This window comes from Taeniopygia guttata, chromosome 15, assembly GCF_048771995.1.
Source record: "Taeniopygia guttata chromosome 15, bTaeGut7.mat, whole genome shotgun sequence".
In the NCBI taxonomy this organism is placed as follows: domain Eukaryota; kingdom Metazoa; phylum Chordata; class Aves; order Passeriformes; family Estrildidae; genus Taeniopygia; species Taeniopygia guttata.
The window spans coordinates 8,944,918-8,965,566 of NC_133040.1; positions in this window are offsets into that span (position 1 = coordinate 8,944,918).

The following is a 20,649-nucleotide window of genomic DNA, read 5'->3' on the forward strand; positions in this document are numbered from 1 at the left end:
TACGGAAAAATTGATATTAAAATATAAATGTGGTCTTGCAAGGATGTATTAGCACTTGTACTGTGCGAGACATTCTTCCAGGTTTCTCTGCTGTTTTGCTGTGTGATTTGGATCCTGCTCAGCGCCTCTTCTCAGCCTCTGGTAATCCAGTTTCACAGCCATAATCCGCAGATTACACAGGAGGAAATGCCAGGTCTGCACTCTTACCTCTCAGCTGCACCTCTCACCTGTCTCAGGTGAGGACCTGAGCAGAGGAGGGCACTGAGCACATGGCAGCATTATTTACACCTTTAAACTGCTCAGAATTAGGGTTCCCTCCCCTCCCTTTGCCTTCCTTTCACTTCACCTCATCCTCCCTGATTCCCGTGGCTCTGGAGCAGCCCAGCAGGGGCAGGCAGGTCCCATGCTGGGCTGCAGGTCAGAGGGGGTGGGTGACACCCCTGGGTGCAGGCTGGGTGCAGGCAGAGCTCACAGGAGCCCCCAGAGCCCTGGGGTGCTGGGCAGTGCCTGCAGAAACACCCGCCCGCAGCACAGGCACGCTTGTGTTTCCAGCGAGCAAGGAGACAAAAAGCCAAACATTTTCCACTCTCATTTCTCTTTCCTGCGTTTTGTTACTGATACGTCCCCGTGGGCTTTGGGGCTCTGACAGACGAGCTCTGCAACGGATTAAAGGGTTACTGTGCTCAGCTGTCAGAGGTTGCTGGACCCGAGCGGGGTGGTGCAACCAGATCCTGCCTGTGCCCCGTGTGCTCCCCTGCCTTGTGCACCCTCCCTGTGGCTGCCGGTGCAGGGATGGAGCAGAAGCCACAGCCACAAGCCCGACCTTCCCCAGCCTCCCCGTTTACAGCAGGTTTGCCCTCAATTCCACTTGCCCTTTCAGGCACACAGGGAGGTGACCCTAAAACCAAACCTGTGAGCACACAGAGTCCCCTGCCCGGGCCTTGTGCCCCACAGCAGTGGGGCCGTGGGGCCTCTGCTGGCTGCTGTGGGTCTGGGAAGGGCTGTGGAGGGGTCCAGCATCATTCAGAACCTTGTACACTGCTCAGACCCAGGGGCTGGGCCACTGCAGGGTCCCACACAGGCCATGGCAGCTTATCCCCCAGCCCACCCAAACCCCTCTCCAGCTGGGGTTTCTAGCTGAGACGCTTCTGAATCCCCTGTAATTGGCAATGGTCATAAAAGAAAAGCCTGAAGTATTTGCAGTATTACCACAATCCTTCCAGGCTTTCTGTGGGGATGGATGCTGCTGACAACATCTCCGTAGCTGCTTCCCAGGCTGATAAGTCACCAAGTATGAAGGAGGAATGGTGCAGAGATACCATCAGCATTTCCATGACGCATTAATTCTTAAATATGACCAAAGGGAAGGGACCATTTTCCAAAACTCCCCCTTGCTGCAGCTTTGAGCAGAGTCCTGTGAGGAGCTCTTGGTTCTTGCATTCACATTTGGGCTCACCAGCGACAGCCTCAAGGCAAGTCTGCTCCCTGAGAGCTGCAGGGCTCAGCAGGATGGGGGCTCTGGGTGCACTGGTGTCAGCCCTGCGTGATGGTACCTCCTCTTCAAGGAACCCCATGAGCAGTGTGGGTCACCTCTGTGGGACATGTCACTTCTGTGCCACCTGAGCTTAGCTGGTGTCATTCAGATGTCTCCAGTACAGAAAGATGAAAATGAATGGTTGGATGGGAACCCTGGATCTGTTCTTATATGTCCAAGCCTTGATCATGCACAGAGAAGATGCTCATTTCTGGAGCCTCCTGGAGATGTGTCCTCTCAGGAGAGGGGGTGGGATTCCCCATGGAGGAGCAGCAAATGGCAGAGGGGCAGGCTGCTGCTGGACACCAAGCTGACCTGAACCTGGTACAAATGTCCTGAGAAGGGGCAGGGGACAGCCTGGGGCTGCACCCCACAGAGCTGGGGAGCTGCAGAGGATCCATCGTCACACACAGTTATTAGATTAAGCAGTGCTGGGCAAACTATGACTTTTTGAGGAGCAGGCAGAGCTCACCAGCTGTTTAAACTGTGATGGCTCTCAAATAACAAGATTAGGCAATTGTGGGCTACAGGAAGGATACCAGCAATTACTGCCTGATTGGTAAGAGCTGTAATTAAAGTGCAGCGTCTTTCAGCCTCTCGGAGCACAAGTCCTGTCCACACACAGCCATCCCTACATTTGGTTCTCATTTATTTGCCTCTCCAAACACGACCTCTTCTGCACCTTGTCAGGCACCTTCAGCTGGTGCTGGATGTGGGCACAGATCTGGGCGTGGGGCTGCTGTGTCCTCAGGGGCTGCCACCACTTAGTGCCACCTCCCAGCCCTGTCTGCCCTCGGACTTGTCCACAACACCTGGTGCTCCTCTAGTCCTCAGTGTGGGGGTGAGCTCAAGGGGAAGAGGAAGAGAGAAACCAGCATTTTCTCTTTTTGTGGCCCCCTTCCCTGCCAGGATGAGGCGATGCTCTGCCTGTGAGCTGCCTGTACGTGCTGCTTGCTGGCCCTGGAGCGCTGAGGAGGGAATCTGTAAGATGGTAAAATGCTCATATGCTTGTAGGCTTGCTCATCTTCTATCTTTGGTGATTCAGTTTATGTTTTAAAATGTAAAAAGGCCTCCTACGTACATGATGTCTCTATTGTATAAAAATACCAGCCATGGTATTTCAAAATATCTCCCTTTCCAACAGTGACTCCTCCCCGCCAGCCTCAGCCCCCGTCCCCACTGTTCCTCCTGGCATCCCAGACCAGCTGGAGCACCATGAGTGTGTGGGGACACTGAGAAGTGCTGCTGTCCCTCAGCTCTGAATGGATGTTTACTGCACCGAGGATGTGTTGTCTACCAGAGGGTGGTTAGCAGCACTCCCCAAACCGGGTGAGTTAAACCTGGCTGTGATGGGAGGCAGCTGCTGGCACTGCTGCTCCTCTAAACGTGCTGCGGCCGAGTGATCAGTGCTTTCCAAAGGGAGCCATCGATCACCTCTTGTGTTTGTTTATCCTCAGTGGGACTTGTGGGAGTGGCATATGTGGGCTGGGGGCTGCCCGTGCCAGGCAGTGCCCTGACATGCATCTCACACCCAGGGGCTCCCTGTGTCCAGGCCAGGGTCTGGCCAGCCCAGCTGGCAGTTCCTGCTCTCCAAGCAGCACTGCAGGGATGCTCCACATCCATAAACTGCCCTGTGGCTGGAGCTGGGGGCTCTGGACACGCTGGCTGGTCCATTGCAGCAGACCTGGTGATGACTCTGCCACCACAGCTCACTGCAAGTGCCCCAGCTGGGACTGTGACACACATGGTCCTTTCTGCACAGACACCTCACACCTCCAAAGGGACTCTCCAGCCAGAGCAGTGGGACACAGATAACTTGTTATTGCTAATTCTGAGCAGTACTAAAATTCCCTTTTTGGCCAAACATTTTGTTCTCTGCAGCTGCTCCTGTGCTGGGGAGGGATGGTTGTGAGAGGGACTCAGAGTCACATTGCTTAGGAAATGAATCTCCCTGCCTAGGATTGTCAGGTGAGGTTTGGAGTCCCAGGTCTGTGCTCTTTCCTCTTGGTTTGTGCCCTGGAACATCTCCAGATGGAGCTGCCCTTGCCATCCTGGCACATGGTCAGCTCAGCACAGGTGGGATGCTTTCTGCTGGAAATGATGGGTCTTTCCATCAGAATGTCTTGAGCAAGGAGTGGGGGAAGAAAGAAGCTTTATCTTTACTCAGATGTTCATGATCAGCTGAGCAGTGGTGCTGTGTGGTTGGAAGGGCCATGGTGGATCTGCCTTGTAGGCACAGAGTCACTGCTCAGCCACAGAGATATCCAGCTTATTTTCTTTTTCCAGGGAAGTTTGCTCAGCTGGTGGCTCACAACACTGACCTGAGGGATGCCACAGCCTTCCCAGAAGTGATCCCACTGTGGATGGTTGACACTGGAGAAATAAGTCTCTTGGTGGTTCAGTTGTTTCTGACTAACTTAAATACATGCACCATGTCCAGGCTGTGGAGCAGAGCTGAATTTGTGGCTTGTACACATTCCTCTGTGGTCCCAGGGTGGTGACAACCAAACCCCTGTGCTGCCTGCCCGAGATCCCTGTCAGGCCTGCATTCCTGCCCCTGTGGGATCCCTGTCAGCCCTGCATCCCTGCCCTGTGGGATCCCTGATAGCCCTGCATTCCTGCCCTGTGGGATCCCTGATAGCCCTGCATCCCTGCCCTGTGGGATCCCTGATAGCCCTGCATCCCTGCCTGCCCTGCATCCTTGCCCAAGATCTCTGCCTGCCCCACATCCCTGCCCTGTGGGATCCCTGATAGCCCTGCATCCCTGCCTGCCCCTCATCCCTGCCCTCTGGGATCCCTGTCTGCCCTGCATCCCTGCCTGCCCCTCATCCCTGCCCTCTGGGATCCCTGTCTGCCCTGCATCCCTGCCCTGTGGGATCCCTGATAGCCCTGCATCCCTGCCTGCCCCTCATCCCTGCCCTCTGGGATCCCTGCCTGTCCAGGATCTCTGTCTGGTGTCGCAGTGACTCTTGGCTGGGGACCCTCAGCTGGGGCACCTCGGCTGTGTACCCGACTGAGCAGTGCTTTCAAGGGGCCGGGTACATTTATTTTTTTTTTTCCAAGCTCCTATTTTCTCATGCCAATCCTTCAGCTGTCCTTGGGAACCGGCTGCCAGCGCGGAGGCGGAGGGAGCCCGCGATGAGCGATGCCACAGAGCGACCCCTATAGTTAAGGTTACATGAGAATTTCTATAGGCTAAAAATTTTCCCAAACATTCACCTGCTGGGCTTAAATTTTCCATGCTTGTTGTTTGCCTGAAGGTGAATTGTTGTCAAGCTTGAGAAAAATTCCTTTGGCCGTGTCTGTGTTATGGGAGAAGAGAAAATACTCGCTTCCCACTGGAAAAGCTTTAGCAAATTTTTCCCCCCTTCTCCTTCAGACAGGGCTACAGAAAATAGCCTGGAGTCTGAAAAGCCTCGGAACTTGGCCTGGCCCAAGTACCTCAGTGGGAAGATTAAAGCGAAGGAAAAAAAGGGATAAGAAAATGGGAAACTGGGCAAAGGGGCTGGGGGAGGGCACAGCTGTCAGAGCACGCTCTGTCTTGCCATGATTCCTCTCTCCTCCTCTCCTCTCTCTCTTTTTCTTCTTCTTTTTTTTTTTTTTTTTTTTTTTTTTTTCGTTTTTGCTGTTGCCTCGAGCATCAGGAGCTCCACTGGTGCAGATGGAGACGGGTTTGATGTCTTGGAGCAGGCAGAGCTTGCCCGGGTGGGGTGGACGGGGCTGGGGCCGGTGTTGGCTCCTCACACCCTGGGCACACCAAGGCTCTGCATTTCCTTCCTTGCTGTGCTGCTCTGAGTGATAAAAACAAGGGCTGGGCACTTCCCCCTTCTCCAAAACCAGTGGTTCATCGGGGACAGGACTCCAGGCTGAGAACCACTCTGGGAGTTCTCGTGTTAAGAAACTTCTTGTGAAGTTGGTTGTTTGGTATTTTTTTTAAGAAGTCCAGTTCCAAGCAGGAACTTTGTTGATGAGGAGTTGAAGTTACACCATCAAAGGAAGGAAATATGAAAAGTTGGATTCTTACATAGATTTTTCCTCCATGCCGCTTATGAAGTTTTAGAAAGTGATTTTTTTTTTTTAATAAATTGCAAATTTAGTAAATTGGGCCAGACAGCAAACTGTGTAAGGACATGCACATCCCTGCATGTGTTCTCTGGGTTTTGGAAATCTGAAGGATGTCTTTGAGAATGAGGGACCCCCTGAATGCATGGCCAGCAGAGCTGTGGGTCAGACAGAGTAAATGAATTATTCAAAGCGTGCCAAAGGTGGGATTTACACTTGACTCTCCAACCCCAACTGGGAAAACCCTTGTGGCATGAAGTGCACAAGCTGCTGGGTGCGGGGTGAGGATTGACTGCTGTGTTCTTGACTCTTTTGCAGTTATGCAACCAGAGCATCACATTCCTGTCATTTTTGCATCTCATGCTGGCTCCTGCCTTTGGCTGGCAGGTATTTTCTGGAAGGAGAGGTGATTCCTGCCTTCCCTGACCCCTCCCTTCCTCTTCCAGAAGCTGCAGGCGCTGTTCTGCCTCTCCCTGCAGGTGTGGTGACCACGGGTTGTGGTGGTGACCACGGGTTTTGGTGATGACCACAGGTTTTGGTGGTGACCACAGGTTGTGGTGGTGACCACGGGTTTTGGTGGTGACCACGGTTTGTGGTGGTCACTCACCCTGTGCAGGGGGTTCTGCATTGTGTGTGCTCCTGACCCCAGTTCCTGGGCAAAACCTGTGCTAAAGAGGCTGCAGGAACAAAAGGCTGCTGAATCCTGCACAGGCATCCCAAACAAGTCTCCCTCTCCCAGAGCAGGAGGTGCTCCTTCCCACCCCAAATCCTCCAGGTGCTTCCATGCTTTGCTAATCCCGCTCCCAGTGATGATTTTATCCCTCTCCAGATCTTGCTGCAGTATTCCAGGGTTGTTAATGTATTTAATGCTGCTCTGCCCGCTGCTCCAAGCATCACAGAGACAAATGAAACAATATCTGGGCAGTGCCTCTTCTGCAGGCAGGGATTCCTGGGAGAGGGACAATGTTTGCATTGAGCAGCAGCTCCTCGTTGCTGTCTGCTCCTGGATCTGATCCGGCTCTTGAAGTGGTTTGGGCTGGAACAGAACACGCCTGTGCGGGGAACAGCACAGGGATTTTAGTCACTTCTTGAAATGGGGAAAATTGCCTCATTTTTCAGCATTTGGCCTGCGATCCCACACTTCCTAGCTCTATGTAGGGATTAGTTCATACTTTTTTTGGTATTTTTGGCCCGAAATGAACGCTCCCAGCCAGAGGAGAGATAATTCCACTTGTGCTGATCCCCTGGGGCACATGCAGAGCTGCAGAAACAGGAAATAGGAAACGTATTACATACCTTTTCCCCTCAATTTTGTTTTCATAATGCATGGAAAACAGCAGAGCTCTGAATTATTTGAAATTTTAGAGTTATTTAATATTTATTTTTGAGAAACAATCTCCCTTTTCAGGGAGGCCTTGTGGTGTCAGAGCAGCTGTCTGGGCAGCTCCAGCTCCAGCTCCAGCTGGAGTGTGAGGGAGCTGGGGGCTGCTTGGCCCCATGGTGGGGGGGTCCCTGTCCCCAAGCAGCCACCACTGTGAGTGTCACATGCCAGGAGCAGAGGGCATTCTGCTGGCAGCAGTGCACTCACACATTCTTGGGTTCCTCTTTGGAGGGATCCATCCATGCAGAGCAGATCCTGGGCCCTGTGACCTGGCTGTGACAACAACCCCAGCTGGGGACAAGGGGAGCCAGGGGACAAGGGAAGCCTGGCATGCCCACAGGGCTGTCTGGGTGCTGTGAGCCCTGCCCTCCCACTTGCCTCATCCTTTTTTTCCCCCCTGTCTGTAGTTATTGCACGAGCCCAGTAGGTTCCTGCTTTGTGTTTGCTACAACGGAAATAAATTCAAATATCGTTTGGAGACCATATAAAAAGCAAAGAGCTAAAGAAAAGAATTCATGAAGAACTCATTATGCCAATATGATGTTTTGGTATTTAATTTTCTCCTCAAAACCCACCCTCCCAGATTTGACAATCCATCTAATTATTGCTTGGCCTTTGGAGCAGTTTAACTGGCACGTGCTGGGACTTGGGCAGTTTCTTATTAGCGGTGGGGAAAGTTGGGATTGAAAAATCCTTGTGTTGTGTTGGTGCATTTCTGGGTGTCAGAGGCTTCTAAGTGCCTTACGTTTTTCCAATCCATTCTGCATCTCTCTAATTTTCAGGGCTTTCAACACTTTCTGGCGAGCAAAGCCTGTGGATAACCCGAGTAAATGACTTTTTCCATGAATAGAGATTGGCCAGGGAAAGCTGAGTGATAAACAGAATAATCCTTTTTGTGCTTTTCCCAGCTCCAATCTTCTTTGCACACCAAATAAACACTCTCAAGCTGCTTAGAGCAAAATCTCTAATAGGCTGTGGTGGTGCTGAGCAGGGCTTGGCTCTGTGTCAGACCGAGGGACAGGACAGTGGAATAAAGTCCTAAGATTTTTTTGGGAATTAGTTTACATACCCCCAAGCATAGTGTATTTTGGCACTTGGGCTGCATTACAATATAATCCACAAGCACTCAAAATAGCCTCAAAAATGGCTTTTTTGCCCATTTATTTGGCTTTTCCCAGAGCCCTGTGTGAGGACAGAGGGCTCAGTGTAGGGGACCTGGGACCTGCTCGGGTTTGGTGTCCGTGAGTGCCATGTCCCCTCCTGGTCTGGCCCTGGGACACTGCTGTCCCCTGCCAGCCCGAGGGGACCTGCTGCAGCCGGGCTCTGGGACACAGGGAGTGCAGGCTGGGGGTCACACCCTCGTGTGCTCATGGCCTTGGAAGCTCCATCTCCCTCTCTGTCAGCTTTGGGGTGGAAATGATTTGCTGTGTGAGGGTGGGATTTCTTCCCAAGTGGATAAACGTAAACCACTGGGTTGGCGTGGGGGATGTCTGAGGGGTGCAGAGCTGGGGTGAGCTGCTCGTGTGTGCTCAGGATGTCTTAGCTAATGGCTTGACACTGTTATTGGAGAAACTGAACCACTCTGAGGTTAGGGCCTCCAGACATTTCCTCGGAGAGCAGAGGGGTGAGCACAGGGAGATCCTGTCCATGCTCCTCAAATCCAGGGTTTCCATCCTGCAACTTCTGCCTCTGCAAGTCCAGTAAAACTCTGCATTTCAAAGAGCCCCAGGTCCTTGGCCTGCAGGAATCCTCTCTTTATTGGTGTATTAAGAGCAGCTTTGTAGAAATAACTTGTACAAAACCAGAGCAGTTCTCATTCTCCCAGGTGGGAAATGAACAAACGAGGTAATGTTTGCCTGAAGCCCAGGCCAGCCCCAGAACAGGTGGTGGCTGTTATTGTCAAGTAAGAAAATGATTTTGTAAGTAATTAGTTAAACTGCTCAGCCTACATCTCTCCAAAGAAATACCCCTTAAATTCATGGAGCACATTGACTGAGATGCATCTGCTCTGTGTGTGGTGATGTGGGGCACAGCCAGGTAAGTCTGCTCCAAAATAGCCTCTGTGAACTCTGGCTGGAACTGAACTATCCACATAACTGCTGTGTTTGGCTAAAAAGAAATAAATCCTTTGTTTCTGGCAAATAATTCACAAAAAATTTTTTTTGCAAATATTCCTTTGCAAAGAGTCCAGACTGACATGAATAGTAACAATACAGAAAATTAAAAAAAAAAAAAAAATCCCATCTTGATCAGTAGTGCCTGAATGAGCCAAAACCCGACAGAGCGTGTTTGTTCCCCAGCTCCTCGGCAGGGAAGCGCGGGCAGGAAACCTGTGGAAATGTTTTTAAAGTGTTTACAGTGGCACTGAGATGCACTTTTCACCAGCTCTCCGTGCCCAGGCTGCCCACGCTGCCGGGCTGGGGGGTCCTGTCAGAGGCCGGGGGACAGAGGGACAGGGGGGTCTCTGCCACCGCCAGAGCGTGGGGGAAGAGCACAGTGGGTGTGCAGGGTGACCCTGTGTCAGTGCCCCTCTTTGGGGGCAGTGTGTCCTTGGGTTAAATTAATCAGCTTCCCGAGAGATTGGGCATGGCTGCTTTAATTCAAAACCCACCAGTGGTTGTAGATGAGAGCCACCACTATCACCTCCTCTGCTCCCAGCCCCACCTGCCCTGCTGGGCATCAGAGTCTGGGCACCCCAGCTGTGCTGGGAGGTCCCACAGAGCCAGCCCAGCGCATCTCTCCAAGCCATGGCAGAAGGCAAAATGCTTGTCTGCTTCCCATCTCCTCATTTCCCTCCGCTTTGGGCACCTTCAGAAACAAAACATTTTGGAACAGCGGTGCGGATCTGCCTTCCGTCAGAAGGGCTTGGAGACCTTAACTGGAGCTCTTCTGGTCTTCTGTCTGAGGCCAGATACCTCATGGCTCATCTGGGAAAACCAGGAAATTCATGATCTTGATTAGATGGAACCAGGCTTTGGCTCTACTTAGGCTGGAGTGGCCCATCGTCCACTGGAGGAATCGTGCCCCGTCTCTGGCTCGCTCCTGTTCCTGCACAGTCCTGCCCTGTCTGCACTGGCCCTTCTGTTAGTGGGAAGATCCTTTCCTTGGCTCTGCACCAGGGGCAGCCCCATGATGGGGACAGAACTGTGCCAAAGCAGGCAACAGGAGATGGTGATGGGGGAGCCGGGGAATCCTTGCCTCTTCCCGTGGTTTCCATGGTTCGCTGTGCCCAGGCTCGGTTTTGGCAGCTGCAGCTCTGCCTTCCTGGGGTCAGCAGGTGGGAGAGCAGCAGGGTCCTGCTCTGCTTCCACCTGTCCTCTGCCTTTCAGACCTTCCTGGTGTACCCTGCACGCTCTGGAGAGGCTCACCCAGCCCCTGTGTGCTGGCACAGGAGTTCAGAGGTCTGGCAAGGAGCACAGACGTGCAGCCCCTTTCCGTATGTCCCCTCACAGCCAGAGTGGCTGCCCTGCGTCACCAAGCCTGGCTGCTGTCCCTGGAGCAGTGTGGCTTGGCCGTGCAGCCCCTTGGTGGCATTTGGAGATGATGCTACAGCCTCGAGGTGATGCTGGAGAGGCCAGAGGCTGACACAGCCCTGCCTGGACATGCAGGAGTGCAGAGGAGCCCAACCTTGTGAGTGTGGGGGAGAGCCAGGACCCTGCCCCTGCAGATCAATGCAGCCTTTCTTCTGGGAACGGTTTCCTGCAGCCTTCCAGCATAACCTGCCACTTGTTGGGTTCAGCCTGTGCTGGGAGGTTCATGCCCAGCCCCTGCCGAGGTTCTGTGCCAAGCGGGGAGGGAGGAGGTGAACGTGGTCTGTGCTGCCACGGAGCCCAGAGAGCTCTGTGCTCAGGGCTGTCCCCAGTTATCCATTTCTGCAAGAAACAGTGTCTCGCTGCATTGTGCCTGGAGCCTGCTAATTAGCTGTAAGTGATATAATGCGACTGGGATTTCAGCTGAAGCGTGAATGACCTATTCCCTGCTCGCCGTGGCGCTTGGCATGAGCGCTGCTCACGGACAAAGCGTGCTGGGAGGCATCCCCTGCCCTGAGCCTCACAGCCCGGCCCGCTGGCACCCAGCCTGACCTCACAAGTTCTTTTTCGCTCTGTCCCTTGTTCTCGTGGCCCTGGTGCTGTGAGCACAGAGCACGAGGTCCCTGTTGGCCCCACAGCCCCAGGCTGGCACAGCTCTGGACTGGCAGGCCAGGACGAGGCACTGGGATTATACCGAATTTCTTTGCAGCTTCAAAAGAGAAAATTGATTTCAGTGGGGAATGTACTGAAGAGATAGGGGCAAGCTGTGGTTTGGGAAGGCTGTGGTGAGGTCACAGCTGGTGCTCCAGGTCTGGGGTTGGTGGAGGGGCTACTGGTGGCCCTGCTCCATCCCACCCAACTGCAGAGCTCCATGGGCAGCTGAGGCCAGGGGACATCCAGCTTCATTGCAGATAAGCTCCACAGGGAGATGGTGGTGCCTGTCTCTCTGTTTTCTCCAGATTACCATGAATCTACCCCAAATTCAAACTGGGTTTGCCACAGATACCCAAGGTGTGTCCCTGGGGCCGGATGAGCACACGAGGCTTTGAGGATCTCTGTGTGTGACCCTCCAAAAAAGGGGATAAATTCATTTGCAAAAATACACCTGGCAAACCCCAGCACCTAAAATTAGAAGTGCAATTTGATATCTGAGTGCCAGCAGCAGATGAACAACAGGTCACGCACAAATGTAAATTGCCACACGATTGACATTGGATGAACTTTTAAAATCTGGATGCCAACAGATGCACGATAAAAATTTTCCTACAAAATAAACATAATGGGTTTGTTCTTGTGCCAGTCCTCAGTTTCTGCTGCATGTTACAAAGGCAAGCTAATTGTGGGTAAAAATATTGAGTAGCAAATCCTCTTACCAGCAAAGGTGCAGTTTCCAAACCTGCCACTGCTCAAGGAGATCCTTCCCAAAGCCAGATATTCACAGTGTGTTAATCTGCTTGGCCAGAATTTCCGACTGCAGAAATGATACTTATTAGGTAAAGGATAAACACAAGAGCATGGGAAGATGAAATAGAAGGACATCAGTGGGTTCTGTGCTGTCACAGGGCATTTTGGGGAGGTGTTTGCTCCAGCACGTGCCCCCCAGACTCACATGGCTGTCGGAGTGCCAGCCTGGAGCACGCTGCCTGGCTTTCAAGAGGAGCCAGCCCTCTTTGATGATGCAGAAATCATTTTACTTATTGAAGCAGTGAATGTTAATGATTATTAATTGGAAAAGGCTCTCCAGGGGCCATGTGTGTGTGGGACTAGAGAGTGCTTTGCAATTCCAGCATGAAATGAGTTACTCCACAGCATTAAAATGAGCAGAGCTCTCCTCAGCATCCCCAGCAAGTAATTGAATTGTTACTGCATGGCACCAGCCTTTCCTCTTCACTCTGCATGACACCAGGAGCTGGGCTCTTTCACAGTGAGCATTCAGCCTGAATTCAACCTGAAATCCAGGTGGGGAGATATGTTTTCAGCTCCCCTCTAAAGCAGTTGCAGATTCACGCCGTGTGCCCTGGAGCCCCAGAGCTGTTTTGTCTCTGAGGGGTTTGTGCAGTGGCCACAGCCACAGCGGGGCCAGCAGGGAGCAGTGACCCCGAGGGGGGCTGCAGGGAAAGCTCTGAGGAGCCAAAGTGGTCCCAGGGATGAGGACAGAAGTGGCTGCAGCAGCTGCTGCTGAGAATGGCTCAGTTTGTCCAGAGGAACGAGGTTTTTGATGGCGTGTGCAGAACCACCTGCCCAGGGGTAGGCTGAGTCCAGAGCAGTGGATCCGAGCTGCAGGTACATGCTGCACGTGGGAAGCAGCGTGGGATGATGCAGGATGGGATCAGCTGAAGGTGAGGGATTTGGGGAAAACTTGTCTTACAACAGAAACGACCTCTTTAAGGCATCCCTCTGTCCTCTGTGGAAGGGAAGGTGGAAGCAGGATCGATAAACCAGTGGTGACTTTTAAACTGTGGGAAGAGGCCACAGCCAGAGGGACAACCCAACCTGCTCATCATGCAGAGGGGCTCGTGCTCCTGCTGGGAAAGTGGCTGCTGCTGATGGAGTGACCCGGGGAACTTCCCAGCCCATGTGCTGTAAACACAGCCTTCATTTTCTGGGAAAAGGAGAGAAGTTGAGAACTGGAGAATGAAATGCCTGAGGAAGGGCACGGGCTGGGTCTGTGGTCCTGCTGCCCGTCATGCCAGTGATGTACTGCAATAACACATCATGGGCTGGTGGCACTTGGTGACTTACAGCTGCAATCTGTCACCAGGCCAGTGTTGCTGGCATCCTACATCAGCAGAGCCCTGGGAAGCACCAGCACAGCAGGATGGGGCAGGGGCAGCTGCCCTCCAGCCACCTGGCTTGGTCAGGACACTGGGGATGGGACAGGGAAGGCACCAAGGGGATGGGGGAATTTTGTGGTGCTGTGGAGCAACCCCAGCCCAGAGCAGCAATGCCTGGTGTGTGGGGAAGGCCCTGGGAGCAGACACTGTGAGCCAGGACACACCTTTGCATGGGCTTGCATCCCTGCTTCCACTGTCTTCCAGAGGCTGAAGGAGGCATGGCATGGCTTGGAGGGGGAAAATCATTCTGGGGTGGTTGGTGCAGGAGCAGCTGAGTCTCCAACCATCAAGGGACACCCAGTGCCCAGCACAGCCCCCACCTCCAGTGCTCACCCTGCAGAACTGACTGGCAGCTGAATGTCAGCACAGGGACCATCGCTGGGAGTGACCCACTGTGGGCTGGGTGGGCTGGCTGCCCACAGGGCTGTGGGACTGGCATGGAGAGGTGGCACAGCTCGGCACAGAGCCCTGAGGTCTCTCTCAGTGGAGGGGCTGGTTGCTCCTGGGGTGTGGGAATCCAGGGCTTCCCTCTGGCTGCCCTGGCAGGTCTGGGACCCTGGCAGGGGTCAGGAACCCCCCTGGACAGAGCCCCCAGAGACACTGTCTGTGATCTCTGTCCATGGAAAAGAGTTTTCAATCTTACAGGATGAATTACAAGCTTTGAGTGTTTGATAAGAGTAATAATTAAGTGTGACACGGGTGCAAAAGTAAAATTTTAGGTTTCTAGATTAGGGGTTCAGAGGGGACAAGATGGAGGAATTGGGTGTGTCTTGTCCTTTTTCTCCTTCTTCATGCCCTCCATGTTTCACTGTGGTGTTGGCATTTTTCTGTTGGCTTAGGCTGGGGACACACTGTTCAACGTAGATGACAGATATTGGCACGTTATTGTAAATATAGTACACGTAGTTTCTGGTATTTAATGTTTGTACCATCCCACTGAGGGCAGAGCCCCACACGCTGCCCTGCAGGACAGAGCTGCGGCAGGGCAGCAGAACATGTTAGAGATAAACAGAATAAACAATCTTGAAACCAGCACAGAGGAATTATGGCTTCTGCTTTGGCAGCGGGGCAGAAAGACAGAGACTTTTACAATCTCGGGATCATCAATACCTCAGATTCCGACACTGGGGCTCATGCCGGGATGTGCAGCCCAGAGCAGGACAGCCACAGGCAGGGGCTGTGTGGTCAGGCAGGACCCCTGTGCTTCACAGCCTGCTTCCACACGAAGATTCCAGCCAGGAGTGGTGGGTGCAGCAGCTTGAGCCAGACTTTGTCCCTGCCCAGCAGCTCCCTGGGCTCTCCAGGCCGAAAGGCTGTGAGAAAAGGGGCCTTGTGAGAGCTACAGCAATTTTCCCGGTGAATAGGAGTTGCTGTTCCTGTAACACGAGTTGTTCACACACATGCAGTAATGTCCTGTTTGGGGCTTATGTAATGGGATGGAGGGGCTCCAGTGAGGGACCGACCCCGTGGAGAGGCACTCGCGCCGTCTCGGGCTGGCAGAATGAGCCGGACTTTTCCAGGCCCTGCTGAGATGTTCATTTATAACTCCCACCGTCTGGGAGAAACCTTGCCAATCAAAACACGCCACGGGTTTTCCAACGGGTTAGGAGCACTCCTCTCAAAGAGGGTTTTTGAGGGGGGCCCAGGATATTTGATAGGAGTTAAGCTGTAAAATTAGTTTCAGAGCAGCGGGTTGTCTCCTTCCCAGCACGCTTGGCTGGCGGCTGTGGGAGCATTAACCCCTCATGGCTCTGCTCCCACCCTGCACTGCCAGGACACCGTGTCCATCCTGCACCACAGGGACACCCTGTCCACCCCTCTCCCACGGCCAGGGACAGCTGTGTCCGTGCTGGTGGCTGGGCCATGTGGATGGTCTCGGTGGTGATGTCCTGCTGTGGCCCCAGCAACTCTCCCCAGGATCTCTGGTGGGATGTCCTGCTCCATGCCCCAAGCCTTTGCTCTGCAGCAGAGCCCTGCAGGAACATCTCTGTCTGCAATTCAGGTTGTTCCAGACATGGTGAATGTACAAACTGACATGGCCACAGCGGAATGGGCTGGCCCCAGCCTTCCCCATGTGCCTACATGGAGACAAAAACTGGCCCACCCTGAGGCTGCACGGAGCAGTGGGTGATGGGAGCATAGCAAATGCCATTGCCATTGTTGGGAAGCATCAGGAACTGTTGGTCTTGCTCTTTATCCTCTTTGCACATTCCTCCTCCGGTCCCTCCTGGGCTTGCTCAGCCCCGGAGTGAATTTTCCCTTGCAGCTGGCAAAGGCAGGACCTGCAAGGAAGAAGGACCTGGTTTGGAAGAATCTGAGCATATGAAACACCTCAGCCTGGCATGGGCATTTACAAAATCCCAGGGCCTGTCTTGCAGTTTAGTTGTGAAACGAATGATCTCTTTGTTTTCTGCTGAATGATAATGAATCACTAGAAACTTGAAACCATTTTAAGGATGAATAAATGACACCTTCTAAGCTCCATGTTTATCTACTATTCTGCTACCAGAGCAATTTCATAGTAGAGCTATCAATGAATTTAATTTACATAATGGTTTATCATATACTTCAATATTTCAAACACACTTCATTAGGCAGCACCACGAGCAGTTCCACGCTCCCTGATAGTTCCTGCAAACTTTGCAGTGAAACACAGCCTCTCCACTATAACTAATGCTTTAAAAAAGGATGAGAATTCCCTAGAGCTGGGTTCAAGCAGCTTTTCCTGCCCTGCTTGCACAGAAGGGGCTGTCAATGGGTGGGGGACGGGTGTGGGGACAGTGTTGGAGGGGACAGCAGGAGGGGGACAGTGGTGGGTGCACAGCAGTGCGGGGTCTGTGTGCCACAGCCTCCATCTGCATGTGAGATTCCAGTGACAGGGAGAGTGTCAAGAGTCTGGGACCAGGATCGGCCACCCCCAAGGGGACGGGAGTGGTGCCACTCTCGGAGGGCACAGCCAGCGTTCGGCCCCGGCCACGTCTCACTGAAGGAAAGCTAAAACCAGGAATTGCTCCAACTTCCAGGGGGCCTTACCGAGCAGCTCAGCCATCCTTGGGGGCTGTGCCTGCCACAAACCCCGGCCGTGGGAGGGAACGCTGTGTTTTGTAGGGCAAATAAAGTGTCAGCTGCAGGCAGGCGGGACCGTGGGGTCCATGCAGCGCCAGGAGCCCAGGGCGCCCATCCCACTCCTGCTGTCCCCATCCCGCTCCTGCTGTCACCATCCCATCCCTGGTGTCCCCATCCCGCTCCTGCTGTCACCATCCCATCCCTGGTGTCCCCATCCCGCTCCTGCTGTCCCCATCCCGTTCCTGCTGTCCCCATCCCGTTTCTGCTGTCCCCATCCCGTTCCTGCTGTCCCCATCCCGCTCCTGCTGTCCCCATCCCATCCCTGGTGTCCCCATCCCACTCCTGTCCCCATCCCGCTCCTGCTGTCCCCATCCCGCTCCTGCTGTCCCCATCCCACTCCTGTCCCCATCCCGCTCCTGCTGTCCCCATCCCATCCCTGCTGTCCCCATCCCGCTCCTGCTGTCCCCATCCCGCTCCTGCTGTCCCCATCCCATCCCTGCTGTCCCCATCCCGTTCCTGCTGTCCCCATCCCGCTCCTGCTGTCCCCATCTCGTTCCTGCTGTCCTCATCCCGTTCCTGCTACCCCCATCCCACTCCTGACTCCATCCCGTTCCTGCTGCCCCCACCCTATTCCTGCTGCCCCCACCCTATTCCTGCTGTCCCCATACTATTCCTGCTGTCCCCACCCTATTTCTGCTGCCCCCATCCCGTCCCCGCTGTCCCATCCCGCTCCTGCTGCCCCCATCCCGTCCCCGCTGTCCCATCCCGTCCCCTCTGTCCCCACCCTATTCCTGCTGTCCCCATCCCGTCCCCGCTGTCCCATCCATCCCTGTTGTCCCCATCCCATCCCATCCCCGCTGTCCCACCCCATCCCCGCTGTCCCACCCCATCCCCGCTGTCCCACCCCGTCCCCGCTGTCCCATCCCATCCCTGCTGTCCCCATTCCATCCCCGCTGTCCCATCCCATCCCCGCTGTCCCATCCCATCCCCGCTGTCCCCATCCCGCCGGTGCCACAGCCTGTCGGCGCTGCCAGGCTGAGCGCTGCCTTTCCCCTGTGAGCGTGTGCAGCACGTGTGTCACATTTCCGATAGCATCCTCTTACATAATTTACAGCAAGGATAACATAAAGGTTATTTTAAAAAATAAAACAACCTCCTTTACATTTATTAAATTTGCTGGAGCATCCCATATGCACCTTTGCAAACTCCAGGATTACCCACAGGGGTCTGATCTGCATGTCACATTAGGCAGATGGAATATTTTATTTATTCCACCTAGGTTGTAATGGAGAATTTAAACCATTTGCTGCAACACGTTTGTGTTCCAGGAAATGGTGTTGGATGCTGCTGAGTGCCCTGACACACTTGTGGACCCTAAACATATGAGATTTGTTGGGAATGTGGAGCTCAGAGCAGCTAGTCCTTGGTAAACATTTTCGCAGCACCATAAAGCAATTCTAGTGCTGCCAAATATATTTATTTTTCACTCCAGCCCCTATTCTTTATTAAAAATAGGGTTTTACTCAGAAGAATCTTTGGAGTTTGGTTTATTAATTTTTGCATTTAACTGAATTTCACACTTTTGACCATTAAAGCTGTTGCAAGGGATGGACATGAGGAAACTTTAACCATTGCCTTTTAGTAGCCTGTCTGTGGAGCGTATTAAAGATTCAGCTGTGCTCTGATAAGAATCATGAAGGATGTATATGTTTGCATTGTTTTTGGCAAGAAACATCCAAATGATCTGTATTTATTATATAAAATTGATTTTTTTGGCATGCATGCTATTTTTCATGGATTTTGGCCTCATACCAACACAAACAGGGCGATCTTGAGCAAAGCCATGCATTTCTAAGGCTCTGTTTGGAGAATTTTTAAAAGAATCCAGGGTCGTAGATTTGTCTGTGAATTTACACTCTGCAATAGCAGCAGTGGTGGAAAACCACATTTCCAGCATGGCTGCAAAGTGCCAGTTGCTGTTCAGATTTTGTCAAGGTTTGGAGATGATCTTTGCAAGGGAAGCTCTGGGAGCTGAGGTTGGGGAGGACTGGAAGGGGCAGGTGCTGTGGGGGGCTCGGACAGGGACAGGACCCAGTCACCAGTGCCAGTACAGAATCACAGAAGGGTTTGTGTAAAAGCCCATCCAGTTCCAACCCCTTGCCATGGACTGCAACACCTTCCACTAACCCAAGTTGCTGGAAGCCCTGTCCAACCTGGCCTTGGACACTTCCAGGGATGGGGCAGCCATCACCTCATGTCTCAGCTTCTGCTGTCAAGAGGTTCCTCTTCTCTAGAGAGGGATGAATTGCTCTGCCAGAGCTGTGTCCTCCAGGGACCTGCCCAAGCTGGGGGTTTCTACCACTAAGAGCATTGTGGTGGCTCAGGGAGCTCTCAGAGGATGCTGTGAGAAGGACTCTGGCTGAAAAATCCTTTAAACTCTCTGAATTGCTGAGATACTGACACCACTGGCTGCAGGCCAGGCCCTGTGGAGCCATTCTGGGAAGGACAGAGCGGTGTCCCCTGTGCCACCAGCGCTGTCGAGTTCAGTGTCAGCCATCCATGCAGAGGTGGGGGATTTGCTGGCACCCACAGCGCTGGAGGTCAGACCTGGCTGGACCTGCCAAAGCTGCCCTGCACGGGGTGTCAGGAGGACCTGGTGGGAGCCTGGGGTCTGAGCAGGTTAAATCTGTGCTTCAAAGAAGAGGAAGTGCCTGTCCATGGCAGGGTTTGGTCTGAGCGTGGGACAGAGCATGTCACCTGCAGTGTCCCACCTGGGGGATGTGGGAATCCAGGGCTTCCCTCTGGCTGCCTTGGGACCCTGGCAGGGGTCAGGAACCCCCCTGGACAGAGCCCCCAGAGACACTGTCTGTGATCTCTGTCCATGGAAAAGAGTTTTCAATCTTACAGGATTAATTACAAGCTCTGAGTGTTTGATATAAGTAATAATTAAGTGTGGCACGGGTGCAAAAATAAAATTTTAGGATTCTAGATAAGGGGTTCAAAGGGTACAAGATGGAGGAATTGGGTGTGTCTTGTCCTTTTTCTCCTTCTTCATGCCCTCCATGTTTCACTGCAGTGTTGGCATTTTTCTGTTGGTTTAGGCTGGGGACACACTGTCCAACATAGGTGACAGATATTGGCACGTTATTGTAAATCCAGCACAGGTAGTTTCTGGTATTTAATGTTTGTACCATCCCACTGAGGGCAGAGCCCCACACGCTGCCCTGCAGGACAGAGCTGCGGCAGGGCAGCAGAACATGTTAGAGATAAACAGAATAAACAACCTTGAAACCAGCACAGACGAATTATGGCTTCTGCTTTGGCAGCGGGGCAGAAAGACAGAGACTTTTACAATCTCGGAATCATCAACACCCACAGATTCCAACGGGGACACTGGGGAGCTGCCTCAGCTGCCCCTGTGCCCCTGTGCCCCTGTGCCCCTGTGCCCCTGTGCCCCTGTGCCCCTGTGCCCCTGTGCCCCTGTGCTGTCCCTCTGAGCTGCCTCAGCCCTTCATCCCCAGCCGGGACCGGCTCCCAGCCCACAGCAGCTCCCAGAGACACCCGGCTGGAGCCCGCAGCCACTTCCCCTGCAGATTGTGGCTATTTCTGTTCCACAGGTGCTCTTAATATATTCCTCTTCAGACTCCACTTCCTTGTGCAGCCGAGTACAGTGTAAATAACTCAGTTGTCGTTTAAAAGGGAAGGAGGATTTGAACAGGCAGAAAAACCCCAGGCTGAGATTTCAGCCACAGCATCGATCACAGGCATCTCATACTCCTCCGTTAATGTCACTTTATTCTGCCAGCTCCAGAAAGCTGCTGAGGACATGAAGATTGTCAGAGGAGAAAGCCCCGTGGCTTTTAATGTCTGGAAAGACACTGCAGGTACTCGAGGCTGCTGTCCCACACGGGTCTGCCAGAGCTGTTGGGCCCCCAAAACCACTGTGCCTCAGCCCAGCAGGGTGAGGATGATGAGGCAGACAGGTCAGGGCATCATCAGGGAGCTGCTCTGGGACCTGCTGGTATTTGGAGGCTTATTCACAACTTCTCCATGCTTTTGTGCTGGGTGCTAAATGAACAGCAGGATCTCATAATGTTGTGTCTCAGCCCTGCCCCCTCTCACTCAAACCCCAGGAACGGGGTCTGATCAATTTTGATAGAAATTAATTAGGAGGAAATTCCAGATCAGGAGGGGATTGGGTGGTAGAGACCAGCTCACTCCTCCAGGCAGGGCAGGGAGAGG